This window comes from Anomalospiza imberbis, chromosome 1, assembly GCF_031753505.1.
Source record: "Anomalospiza imberbis isolate Cuckoo-Finch-1a 21T00152 chromosome 1, ASM3175350v1, whole genome shotgun sequence".
Classification (NCBI taxonomy): Eukaryota; Metazoa; Chordata; class Aves; order Passeriformes; family Viduidae; genus Anomalospiza; species Anomalospiza imberbis.
This window is the reverse complement of record NC_089681.1, coordinates 69101262-69114021: the sequence shown is the minus strand read 5'-3', so window position 1 is coordinate 69114021 and position 12760 is coordinate 69101262.

Below are 12760 nucleotides of genomic sequence, written 5' to 3'. Positions count from 1 at the left end.
TGATTTGGAATATAGAATTTGCTGTATGAAACATCATTAAATGCATAGTTGAGCCTGATTAAAAGATTTGAGGTTTCTACTCCTACTGAAATCACTTAGATTTGGGTTTTATTTGACATCAGAAAAAATGAATTAGGTTATTGATGCTTAATGACACTTACATATGATACAAATAATTCATTGATCTATACCATATCACAACTATAAAATACTCTAAAGAAAACTAGTAATTCATCAGAACAAAAACAGAGGAATTGCAGAAAATTGCAAAGTCTACAGAGGTAAAATTCAGTTTTGTTGAACCTCCCTCTTCCTATATGATGCCTCTGTGTACCTTATATGCTTTTTGTATAAACTTGGGAATCATGAAACTAAGCTGGTAGCAAAACTGTGAAGAAGTACATCAGAAATTGCCTGTAGTTCTTTATTTTAATTAGTGTCACCTGGTTACGGTGAACTTGGATAGTAGCCAGACCAAACAGTCATCCTAGGAGAAGAGAAGAATCATTACTATGGATTTCTTCTTTTTTCTGAGGAAAAGAAATTTTAAGTGCATGGTAGATAAATATGAACGTTTTTGGTGAATTTGAAATTTCGGAATAATTTGAAAATGAGCTGTATAAACATGTCCTGAACAATCAGAATAACTGAATTACTCAGCTTCTCTTTTCCAAATAGACCTTCTCTTCCACTGAAAAATGAGAAAACTCTGCAAAAGAGGTTTGGGTATTTGTCACTCTTCCTTTAATACCGCAGTAATCATTGCCAAAGTGTAAGCTTAGCTCACTGGATATGTTACATGCTTACCAAGTCTGCACATAAGTAAAAATAGGAGAAATTCAAAGTCCAGATATAATTTGCATGCACCAATATTTAATTTGGGACTTTTATTTTATACATGCAATGTTATGCAAACGTGGATCAGCAATTCATGTTCCTGTGGGATGAAATCTGCAAATTCCAATATTTAAAAAGAGTTGGATTAAGAAGCATGTTTAAAATATTTTGGAGTCTTTAACCAAGTGTATTTGTGTCGATTACAAGTTTTGGAATCAGGGGCCTGCAAGGCTGGCCTGTGTGGGAAGATGGCCAGAGCTGCCTCAAGCTGGATACAGTCAGTGCCAGCAATCCCTGCAACAGATCCACCACAGGGGACAGCTGAGTTCATCAGCCACATTTAGGGCATCTCTGGGAAACTGCATGTAAGAAAGGGCAGAAAATACCACACAAGAAGAGGAGAAAGAAATAAAATGAGAGAAACAACAGAGGGTATATTGTGGCGTCCCGGACCTAGGTCCCGCGGGGGAGCCCGCCGGTCGCAGGTCTGCAGGAGCCCCAGATGACTAAAGCTCCAATCCACCAAATAGACGGGTTGGCACACGGAGCGCTGCAGTTCTCAGAGGTTTATTCAAGGCAGGAAAAGGCAGGAAAAGGTAAAAGGAGCAAAGGGAGACAACCTCTTGAGAGGGGAGCTACCCTGAGTGCCTGGACTCCGAGGTCTGAGTGACCAGAGCCCTCGGAAAGCCCCCCGAAGGAGGGGATAGGGGTTATATCCGAGAGAGAGAGGAGGTGGGGTCTGGGTACATACCTCCAATGGGGTAAGATCTTGTGGGAGGGATAGGGATAGTACAAACCAATGGGAGATAAGGGAAGGAGTGGTTACAAGGAGGGAACCAATAACAGACCTTAGAACAAAGAACTTTCCGGAACCTGGGATGGTACCATTGCTTAACTGACATTAACTGGGGAGGGTACACCAAATGATGGACATAGGGAACGGCGGGAATCTTATTACCATGCCCCTACACCACAGTAGTTTCCCATGGTAATCCCGGTAGATCTCTTCCGAGACCTCCTCCCACAGTATATCAAAAGCAAAGCAGCAGCAGAAGTTTCTCCGTGACAGAGAAAGTATTCCTCTGCAGCATTTAGAAGGAGGGCATAGTGGAGCAGACAGTTCTCTGCAGTCTGTGGAGAAGAAAATTTTTTTATCTACCACACTGGGGAGGAGAGTGAGCATGCAGCTGGGTGGGAGATTGGCTGTTCTTCATGCTAAACCACCACAATTTAGCCTTATTGTTTTCTACCAGCACTTTATTAAGAGGTCTCACTAATTATAACATCAGTAAGATTCTTATTCTGGAGTAATACACATCCACATATAGTTAATATTGAATATATAATTTGTAGAATAGCAACCCTTAGACATAAAGGATAAAGTGATGTAACTCTTATCCTTCTTTCCTGGTCTTGAGGCATCTGTGTTTGCCTTGGTTCAGTCAGTAGGAATGTTCTTTGAACACAGATGTCACAGTAGTTTTTACTGTAACTTATCAGAAAAACACATGGTAGTAGGAAGATTTTTGGTAAATATAATGAAAAGATTACATAATTTCCTGCTTGAAACCAATAGCTATCATGTCAGTTTAAGAAAATCATCTAAATTTCAATAAGAATTTTTTCCTTTAACTGGCTATTGACTTGCACTTGGGAGTTTTTTGGGAAATAAAAAAAGGTTTAATGACAGGATGTAATACCAGTTAACAGTTTGAAAAAAACTTTTATCTCCTTTGGAATAATTTAAAACTCCAGCATCCTCTCAGTCTCAATTGTTTTTCAAAATTGTTGAAATTCACCTATTATTCATTTGATAGTTTTATATAAGAATAAATTGGTGAATTTTCAAGTATTACATTTAAGGAAATGTGATTTTCTACTTTTCTACTCTTCTACTATACTTTTCTGCTATAAAATACTCATGTCTTCCTTCCATAGAACACTTTCCTATATCCTTTTTGAGTAATATTTGTATGCTTCACTTCTCTTCTTTCCATTCTTTCTTTTCCCTTCTACCTCATGTAAATGAATTAGAGGATATTGGGATACTTGGAGAACAGAACTTTGTCAAAAATAATTCCTTCTTCATTAAGATAAAGCTGGAAGTCTGCCACAGAACTGCCAGAGATAGAGATTTCAATTTTCTGGTAGGCTGAAGCATAAAAGGGAGGAAAATAAAATGCATTCTAAAATGCACCTTTTATTTTCAACTGAATTAATTATAATTTAAGGTGTCTGTTGTCCTGTAATGCTGCACTACAAAAGTCACAGTGGGACTTCTAAACCTTGTCTAACTTGGTTTCCTATGTTTTCTTATTAGTTTTTCCTAGGTTTTCTTATTAATCAAATCGATTTCTTTCTTAAGACTGAAAAGATGCTGGATGTTGCCCTCTTATTTGCTTATTTGCTGCTAAAAATGTGTGATGCATCCATGTTAGCAACTGTTTCATACAGTAAAGTTAATGTGCTGCCAGGAAACTAAAGAATTGCTTCCTTGTTACCTCCATTGGTTGCCCAACTTCAATAAAGAATTATAGTGAAAGATATGATGGCATCATTAGTCAATCCAAACGGCAATAGCTTAAACAGATGCATTTGGAGTTTGTAAACTAAAGCTAAATAGAGATTCTAGACCATACCTGATGTGTTTTCAAAAGAACATTCATTTAATGAGAGCACTAATGTTCAAAATTATAATGAACTGATTACATTTTAATAGTACTCAGCTAAGGGTTGACATTATGAATTTAGTTCAAGGAGTAACTGACAGAGCAGACCAATATGCAGCAGAATTTGACTAGTTAAGTCTCAGTTCTGCTTTTCCAACATTTATGGATTACCAAGGAGAAAACTGAGATTGGCAAGAAATTAATTTCAAGTCATGCATCATTTGCTCACTAGTTTTCCTAAATCTTAATCTAGGAAACAACTATTACTAACTTTACATATATAGAAGGCATTTAATGATGAGAATATTTGAAATTCATAAAGCTAAGCAGCTACAGTCTCCCACTGTGTAATATTTTGTAACTTATAAGCAGAATATTCAATGGGATGAAAAACTGAAACAACAAAGGTTGCTATATATTTTAACTATTACCTGAAACAATTCATTGTTTCGTATTTTTATTGTGGTAACTCAAAAATATTTATGAGGAATAAATACCTGGTATAAAAGTCAGTGTGGTTTATATGAAGCCACTTCAAGACAGGTTGAAGAGAAAATAATTTCTGAGGCTAGACTGTGTACACAGAAATACTCTCTTAATACTCTCTTACTGAATCTTCCTGCGTTGTTAGGAAGTTGGAGACTGTATCTATTGGAATAATAATTTCAGAAATTAATATATTTTCTCGTTCTTTGTTAAATTTATTTAACAGATTTTGCATCATAAGATTTACCAATATTTCTTTTATGTGGAGGTACAAGTTGTATAACTGCACACATCAAACAAGGTATGTAAAGCACATGGTACTGTCATTAGATAGTTTGGTCTCAATGTGCATAACATTTGTCTTCTAATTTTCTCCTAAAAAAGGCAAAGCTGCCTATCAGCCTGTTTTCAGTATAATATGTTTTGTCTTTAGCTACTTTGACTTACATAACTTGAATAACTTTTACTTTGTCAATGGATTGCAGTTGTTTTATCTCATATTTATGTATTCACTCTTCTAGGTATGCAGAGTGGAAGGCATATACACATATGTGGGATATCAATATTTCCTGACCGATTCAGGAATCAAAGTCTGGGTCATATAAAATGAGAAAGATATTTTCATAAAGTTAAATATATACTGTATAAGGTTGCTGGGTTTTTAGGTATCTGCATGCATTTGTAGGGAAAAGAGAACAAGGGAACGATTGTATTAGTCCAGACAGGGAATTAATTGGTTTTCCTATTCCAATAAATCACTACCCTATACTGCTTAGTGCGATGGATGAGATCACATAGGCAATACTGCATGCAAAGCCATGTGTTTGCCCAACACAAATTTATAGATTACAGACTTTGATTTATGACAGTCTATTAAGAGCGAGAAAAACTGGAGCACTATCTGCAATTATCAAAAGAGGATCTTCATTTTGTGCTGAGAAGAATTATTCAAGGTGAAAAAAGGACACAAAAGGCACAAAATAAACTTAAGAAAAACAGAAAACATAGAAGGAGAAAAAAAATGTAATCTCTTCTACAGAAAGCAGTGGGAGAATCATAGAATCATAGAATATCCTGACCTGGAAGGCACCCACAGGGATCACTGAAGACCAACTTCTGGTCCTGTACAGGGCAGTCCCAAGAGTGATATTGTATGCCTCAAGGTAAAAAGTTCTAGAAAAGGTCAGATCAAAAATGCCAAAAAATGGACCTAATTGGTAGGGCTTTAAATTAGAAAGTAAAGAGTTATATCTTATCACTCATTCAACCTACTATAAATTATAGATTGTGATCCGTGATTTTGAGTCTGGAATTTGAGGAATACCACTGGACAACAGAGATTTTATTTTTCTAAAATTTATGGAAGCTACTTGTTAAAATATTGACAATGTGTCATTGCTCAAAAGAAGATTACATGGCAGAGAAGGGTATCTAGGTTCACATATAGATGCATTCTGAAAGCTGTCACAGCAATTCTGGCAGAAATAAAACCTTTATTGTTCATTTCTGAAGTATCGGAGTATTTTCATCTCTTTCAATACATGTTCTCTTTATATTTTGAACTAAATGCACCAGTGATCTACATTTCCTCATTAAGATCCAAAGCTTAAGAATTACTGAGAATGTATTAACAATAACCTCCATATGGAAGTATAAATAATTCACACGTTGTGTGTTTTGTTTCATCTCTTAGGGAATATAAACTTGGGAACAATCAAGGCAAATGTCATCATTAATTATAGCTAAAATGCTGAAGTAGAGATACTTTTCCTGACAAAGCAATGCACATAGCCAAACTTTAAAAGAATTTTATAAAGGGACTGAATGGAAATTAAAATTATAACACTTATGTAGTTGGTTTTTCAGTTACTGAACACTAAATCAGACATAAAAACACAGTTGCTATGAATGCTAGAGATAATTTTTATGTGCCATTATACTTTTGCAGGATTCAAAGAGGCATCTGTGCATTATAAAATCATGACTACTATCACTTCCACAATGTGTGCTGAAAATATTTGTTCAGTATTATGTCTATGTCCTCAGTCTCCAAACTCAGCCAGTCAGATTTTGCTAGAAAATGCTGTGTTTAACATTAAAGAGTTAACATTTTAAGAACATTTCAAAATATTTTCAAACTGTGTAAAGAGATTCTCTAGTGCTGTTTAACTCAGTTCTTGTGGCGGCTACCTGCCATGACCTCAAGCAGACGAGATGTGCTGGCTAGCACTGCTCGTATAAGGCCGGGTGGCCGCCACGTGTGTGGGCACTCCAGGGCAATGTCTCCAGCCTCCCTGGTAGTGCTGAGTGCTGCAGCGTGGGTCACGCAGCTTAGATAGCCGAAACACGCTGGGAGGAGGTGAAGAGATGAAAGAACGAACAGTCGTTTGCGTGCCCAAAGAGTCTTTATTCCCCAGACGGAGCAGGAACAAAGATCCTCTCACGGCAGGAGCAGGGACGAATGTCAGTCAAATCAAGAGTTACAGTAACTTAAATAGGGAGTGGGCGGATAGGGGTTTTAACCTGTCTTGTCCAATAGAGGGAAACTATGAGGGGATTACAGAAATCATAACAACCAATGACAATATGACAGCGGTGTGTACAAAATCAGGGGACAAATGGACAAGTTAAACTGGGGCGAATGACACAGAAACCTCTGGAAGAAATTGGGGGTGGCTACAGGATTGACAACCAGAGGGGTGTTAACAACTTTGAGTGGCAGAACCAAACAAGGAAAGAGCAGGGAGGGGTGAGGAGATAGACAGTTCCCTGGGGAGTCCAGTGGAGGGAACTTCTGGGGCAAGCAACTTGGACTGAACCAACTGTGAGGGAAAGAAATGGGGGATACAAGGGACATACCATTCTACACTAACATAAAATGACTATCTAAACTCACCTTTATGAACTTAATAACACACCACAACAAGTTCTAGGTTATAAAGTCTTAATTCAGTGCTCAAAAATGTTCAAAGTTTTCCCTTCCCTTTAATATAATTTCAGGATAATTGTTTCAGGCAATCTGTATCTGACCCTTTTTCCTCTCTGCAATTAGTTGTGTAAGCCTGCTGCAGTAGCTCAAGGATTTTTCACAACTGAAGAGGAAGGGCTTTGTTATTCCCTTGGTCTGTTACATACTGCTGAAGGGACTTTGCCACCAAGCAGATACTGCGTTTATATGGGAAACTGCACTACAAAAGAACACAAAGACATTAAACACGTGTGAGCATCTTGGGCCTGGGTGCTCTAAGTACATGTGAAGCCTTTAGCAATCCCAATAGGTGATTAGGATATCCCTTAGTCTCCTCCCCCATCCTATCTCCAAAGCCTTCCACCTACATAAAACCAAATCCTGAAAGTGCAATAGGGCTACAAGGCAGACACTCAGGTAGGTAGATAATATTATCACAGAATCACAGCCATAAGAGTCCAGAGAGGTGTTTTTCTTTATTTTTCTTCCTTTTCTTTTCATTAGCGCCAGACAGAACTCAAACAAATGGGATTTTAATGGATTTTTGTTTCCACCATTTCTTTTACAAATTCAGGAAACCTAACGAGTGTAAACCCCTTCTGAGAGTTTAGCTAGGTTTTTGATTTTTTAGTTTTGCTTTTTTCCTTAAGGATATATTTTTCAAACTGTGTGGTTTGGGGTTTTTTCCTGTAATCCATGCAGAAGACAATGAAAAAAATCTGAGCTATTTACTAATGACTTCTATGGAACAAAAGTTTGCAAAATCCAGTAAAGACTCATGATTCACTCCTGCAGTGTTTTAATCATTCCTGTAACATCTTTGAATACATTTTTTTTTTGCTTTTTCTGCTATCTTTTTTCGACAGAAATGTCTGGTTGAAGTATTTCCATTACTAAAATCAAGCAGTGACACTGAGATTATGCACTGTATTTCAAGATTTGATATTCACTTTGATGTACTGAAAGCTTCAGAATTATGTAAAGTAGCCAGGAACAAGAGAAATGGACAAAAGTAGCTTCTGGCATGGTTATTCATTATTAAAATTCAGAGCCAGTAATACAATTTTTCTCCAAGATGTCATTGAATTAGAGTAAAAACATCTTCCTAAGAATTTCTTTTTGAACAGAATGTTCAGTGTCTTTATCTACAATTTCCCAGTCATTATCTCTTTTATCAAGACTCCTGAGATATCAAAGGATTATTGTATGGAAACATTTAAAAACTGTACTTTCAGATAATACTGAAAACACATCTTCAATCATTACTTAAATAAAAGTTCTTTTGTGTTGTGATCAAATGTCTTGTGCATTTGTCATATGAAACACCCTAATCAGAGAAACTTCTGTTGCCATTTATTTTGAAGTCACAACTATATATTATTTTTGAAGGAAAATATCTGAGATATTTTAAGGTATTTTACCATAGCTTATCTGTGTGATTTACAGATTTCTCACTAAATGATGGTTTTGCTAGATAAGACAGAATTTTAAAGAACCATCTTTTTATCTGCAAGATTAAGGACACCACATCAAAAAAATTTAACATTCTGAAGTTGAGTGATAATACAAGTCATTCAAAAATAATTTACTGCATGGCTTTGGTATATTGTATTACTATGTTTCCTTTTTCAATTTTTAATTTCAACATTTAGTTCCTTTTTATATTATCACCTATATATGAAGTACAGCAGGATCAAACTTTTGCAAAAGAAACAGTATTGTGAAATGGTCTGTTGTATGACTCATGCTCTAAATTTATTGTTTCATGGGAATCAGTCATCTATGTTAAAGTGAACTGAAGGTTTTTAGTCCCTTCTATCCTTACATTATAGTTTAGACATGCTTGCTAAACAATGATAGAACCACTGTGGCATGAAAGCAATTAATAACAGATACTTAAGTGGATCTTTGTTTTGTGCTAGCACAAAGGAAAGATGAGGATTTCTCCTTGTAGTTACCATGTTGAACACAAGTCATTATTTTGGCATCCTCTTTGTTTTTCCATTTGTAACTGAGAACACAAGTATCATACAGTATGGCAAAAATCTTTCCCTGGGCATTATTAAACTACTGCTTAGTTACCAAAATGAAGTCCAGAAAATATTCTTGAGAGGAAAGAAATTTTGGCTGGTGTTTCCTTTTACCTTTAGGAGGCTACCTGCCAGAAAAAATGCATGCTAAGAATCTTCTTGAGATTAAGAGGGATGACATGTTTCTTCTCAGATTCTTGTGTTTTCCCCTTAGGGCACCCAAACCCTCCATGATACCTCAAACTTCTCAGGAGTCCTCTTCACCTGCAAAAGGGTTTTTACCCTTGAGTCTTTCTCATTCTCCAAGAATTTAGTGTTGCCACTGATAACTATTGTCTGTGCTTAAACACAGTCTGAGATTGTAGTCTGTAAAATAAGTTTGGCCATAAAGTGAAGGTAGATGCTCAGACCTTGACTGAAAGAAGTGAGCATGCTGCAAACACCACATTTCAGAACAGTAAAGGAGATAAAAATCAATAATTTGTTACTCTATTCACAAAAAACTGTATTTGCAGAATTTTCAGCTTAAATGGATGTTTTAGATTCTTAATATCACAAACATTTAATCAATTTGATTTTATGGAATTAGCTGATAATTTTCAATTTAGCTATAACATTATTGTCTATTCACTGCAGCATTTAGTTGCAAAAAGAAGCTTCCCTTTGTTTGGAAAGTGTCTTCAGTGTATCAGTCACAGCACACCTCACTGTGCAGCACCATATGCTTTCAAGAAGTTGCTAAAAAATGTGCATTAATCACTACCCTGTCAAAACAAATAAGGTGACACCCAGAAATCCCATTCAGGTAAATATCTGTGACAATATCTAATGTGCAGTCAATTTAAGTCCTCAATCCAACTGCATCAAATCTTCTAGTCAGAGAACTTCATCTACACTGTCATGAAAAAATAAAACTTCTTAAACAGACAGCACAGATACAGCACTAAGAGACTTATGCTGGATTTTGCTGATCTTATACAAGGCATACAGGTGCCTTGTATGTAGAAAGCAGTTTTGGCAATTATTGCAAATGTTACAGAATGTAATAAAGATGTTTAAGTATTTAATGTATAGAATTGATTTATTGAAAGATAAATAAATTGCATAATGGAGACAGGCATTAATTATTTAATACATCTAGACACTAATTGCTTTATAGATTTATAATGAAAATAAAGCTAATACATAGAAACCTTTGAATAGCAGTTTTCAGATGAGAAATCTGCTCTTTTTGCTTAGAAGAAGCTCAATGTGATTCAGATTTATGGAGAACCAGCTCTGTGCCCTTCTGAATGATGCTTTTAGGCTTGATTGAAACCCCCTCAAAGCAGAAGAAACATAGATGATAGTAGTTATGGTTTAGGTGTTGTAATTAGCACACATCTAAGGTGTTCAGGTTGTCAAGTAAAAAATGCTGATATGTACAAGACAGTACTTTTCTGTCAGTGATATATTCTTTGCTGAAATTTAAATAAAATTAAAATAATTAAGTTTTTACTGAGAACTACAGAAAAGGAAACACAAAAGGCTGTAGGACCTCAGTCCAATATCTAGGGATCAGAACTAAGACACAACTGCAATTGTGAGTCTCTGCAGAGGAAGAGGCATTTACCTCAGAAATATACTCATGATGTGTTGTAGCTGAGGTAATTAATGGTCATGTACAGATTTAACACAAAACAATCAGGACTGCAGATTGGCAGGGATTTTTTTTCATCCTTGTGACAAAGTTGCATTCTTTCCAGCATTTTTGTTTAAATGGCATTTCTTTGAAGTCAGTTAGGATTGTAGCTTGAATTTACACATGTTCTTTACTGTGGGGGCTGTTTGCATGCATAATAACTTGCATGGAGCAATTAAATAGCAAGACTGATCTACCATCATGTAAGTAAGGGAGTTCAAGTGGCTCACACATGCTGTGCTACCAGACGGAAGACATTGGCTCTACTATGCTACTAAGGCTGAGTAAGACAGAGAGAAATGCAGTACTTTTTCATTTGTGACAGGGCAAAAAATGCTTTCCAAAATTTTCAGCTCACATGCGACCTCATTATACATTCTTTTTTTCCCCTTTTTTTCATTCATTCATTTAACTGGTTTGCACTGGTTACAGTGGTATTTTTGCTAACTGTGGTAGTGTGGTCTTGGGTAAGGGAATATATGTGGCTCTTCAGTAGTCATTTCTGCTGGGATTTTTTATGCATGTCTTTTTTTTTTTTTTTTCCTGGTAAGAAACAGAACTTGGAGTTGCATAAGCAACACATAAGAAACATATAAGAATAAATTTGAGCAGAAGGAAAAAAATATGGCTAAAATTATTATAATTGTATGTTCCCTTTAATAGTTTTATATAGATTCAGTGTGTTGGGTTATATTATATACAATGGATCAACAGGAAAAGTTGCATTAGAGCATTTATTTAAAAAAAATCCTATATACAACAAACTATGTGAGTGCAGTCAGACTCCTAAATAAAGAAATGATACCATTTATATTTATACAATTTTGCCCACTATCCCTGCATATGTTATAAATTGAATACATATTTAAGACTGTTTGACATGAGATTTAGTCTCAGACTTCAGTCTTAACTAAGTCTAGAGAAGATGACATCTTAATCCTGTGGGAGGAACTAGAAAAAATTCCAAAATTATTTTTTGCCACTTAGATTTAAAATTATTAATCAACTAATATAGTAGTACATTTTCAGTAGTTCCAGGGCTTAATCCCCTTTATCTTCATGCATCACCTTCATTCTTATATTTGTGAAGTACCTGTATATGACACTACAACACTTTTGCCAGGACAAAATAACCAATCGTCTCCTAGTTGTTTTTATATTTCAGGCAGAAGGCATTAAATGGCCATACCCTGGCAGCACAATGAGAAATATTAAAACTCTCTATAGCCAGAGGCATCAAAAAAACAACCTTTTCATTGATTTACCAATGAAAGTCAAATAAATATTTCCAAACTGTACAGTTGGAAATGGAAGATTGTCAGAAAATGACAGGATTTTAAGAATTCACCATGATAGGCCAGTGACAAAAAATATTTTGTTCAATGTGTAAAATTTGAAGAATAAATTTATAAAATCACAATGAAATTATAAAAAAATATACAGGACCAGTATCACCTGTACATAAACACATTTTATGGCATTTACTTTTCAGGGAAAAGAGGAAACTAAGAATTCATTTTAAATTCTAGAGAGTTTAAGTCCTTCAGAGCACTGAGAAGGCTCTCTCCTCCAAAAACCTTATTTCTATAATGCAGAAATACGTAGGCCAGGTCATAAGATCCTCCCACTGAATCTGATAAAAGATTCTAGATTAGAATTCTGGAATGCCTTTCCTTTGCAAATCATCTATCTCAAATGCAGAGGGATATCTGATATCTGCATGCAGGAAAATGGGAACCCATGACTCTGACCTGACATTACAAGTTAAAAAAAAAAAAAAAAAAAGCATGACTGACTCAATGCAAGAAAGCTGCATTGAAGGCATCAATAAGTGCTGCTATACTAGATAATCAATGCTAAAAATTGTACACCTCCGATTACCAAAGAGTGATGATTCAGGCACACTAAGGATCTCAAGAACAATTTGTGCACAACTCATTTTATTTTTTCAAATTGATTTTATTCAGAACCAAAGAATAATTTGATAATAAATTTTAAGCATAGAGAATGTGATGTTTGTAGGTTCCTTCCAGACCTATTTCCATATAATTATGTGGGAATATCTCAGATGGTTTGATCCTCCAAAGTT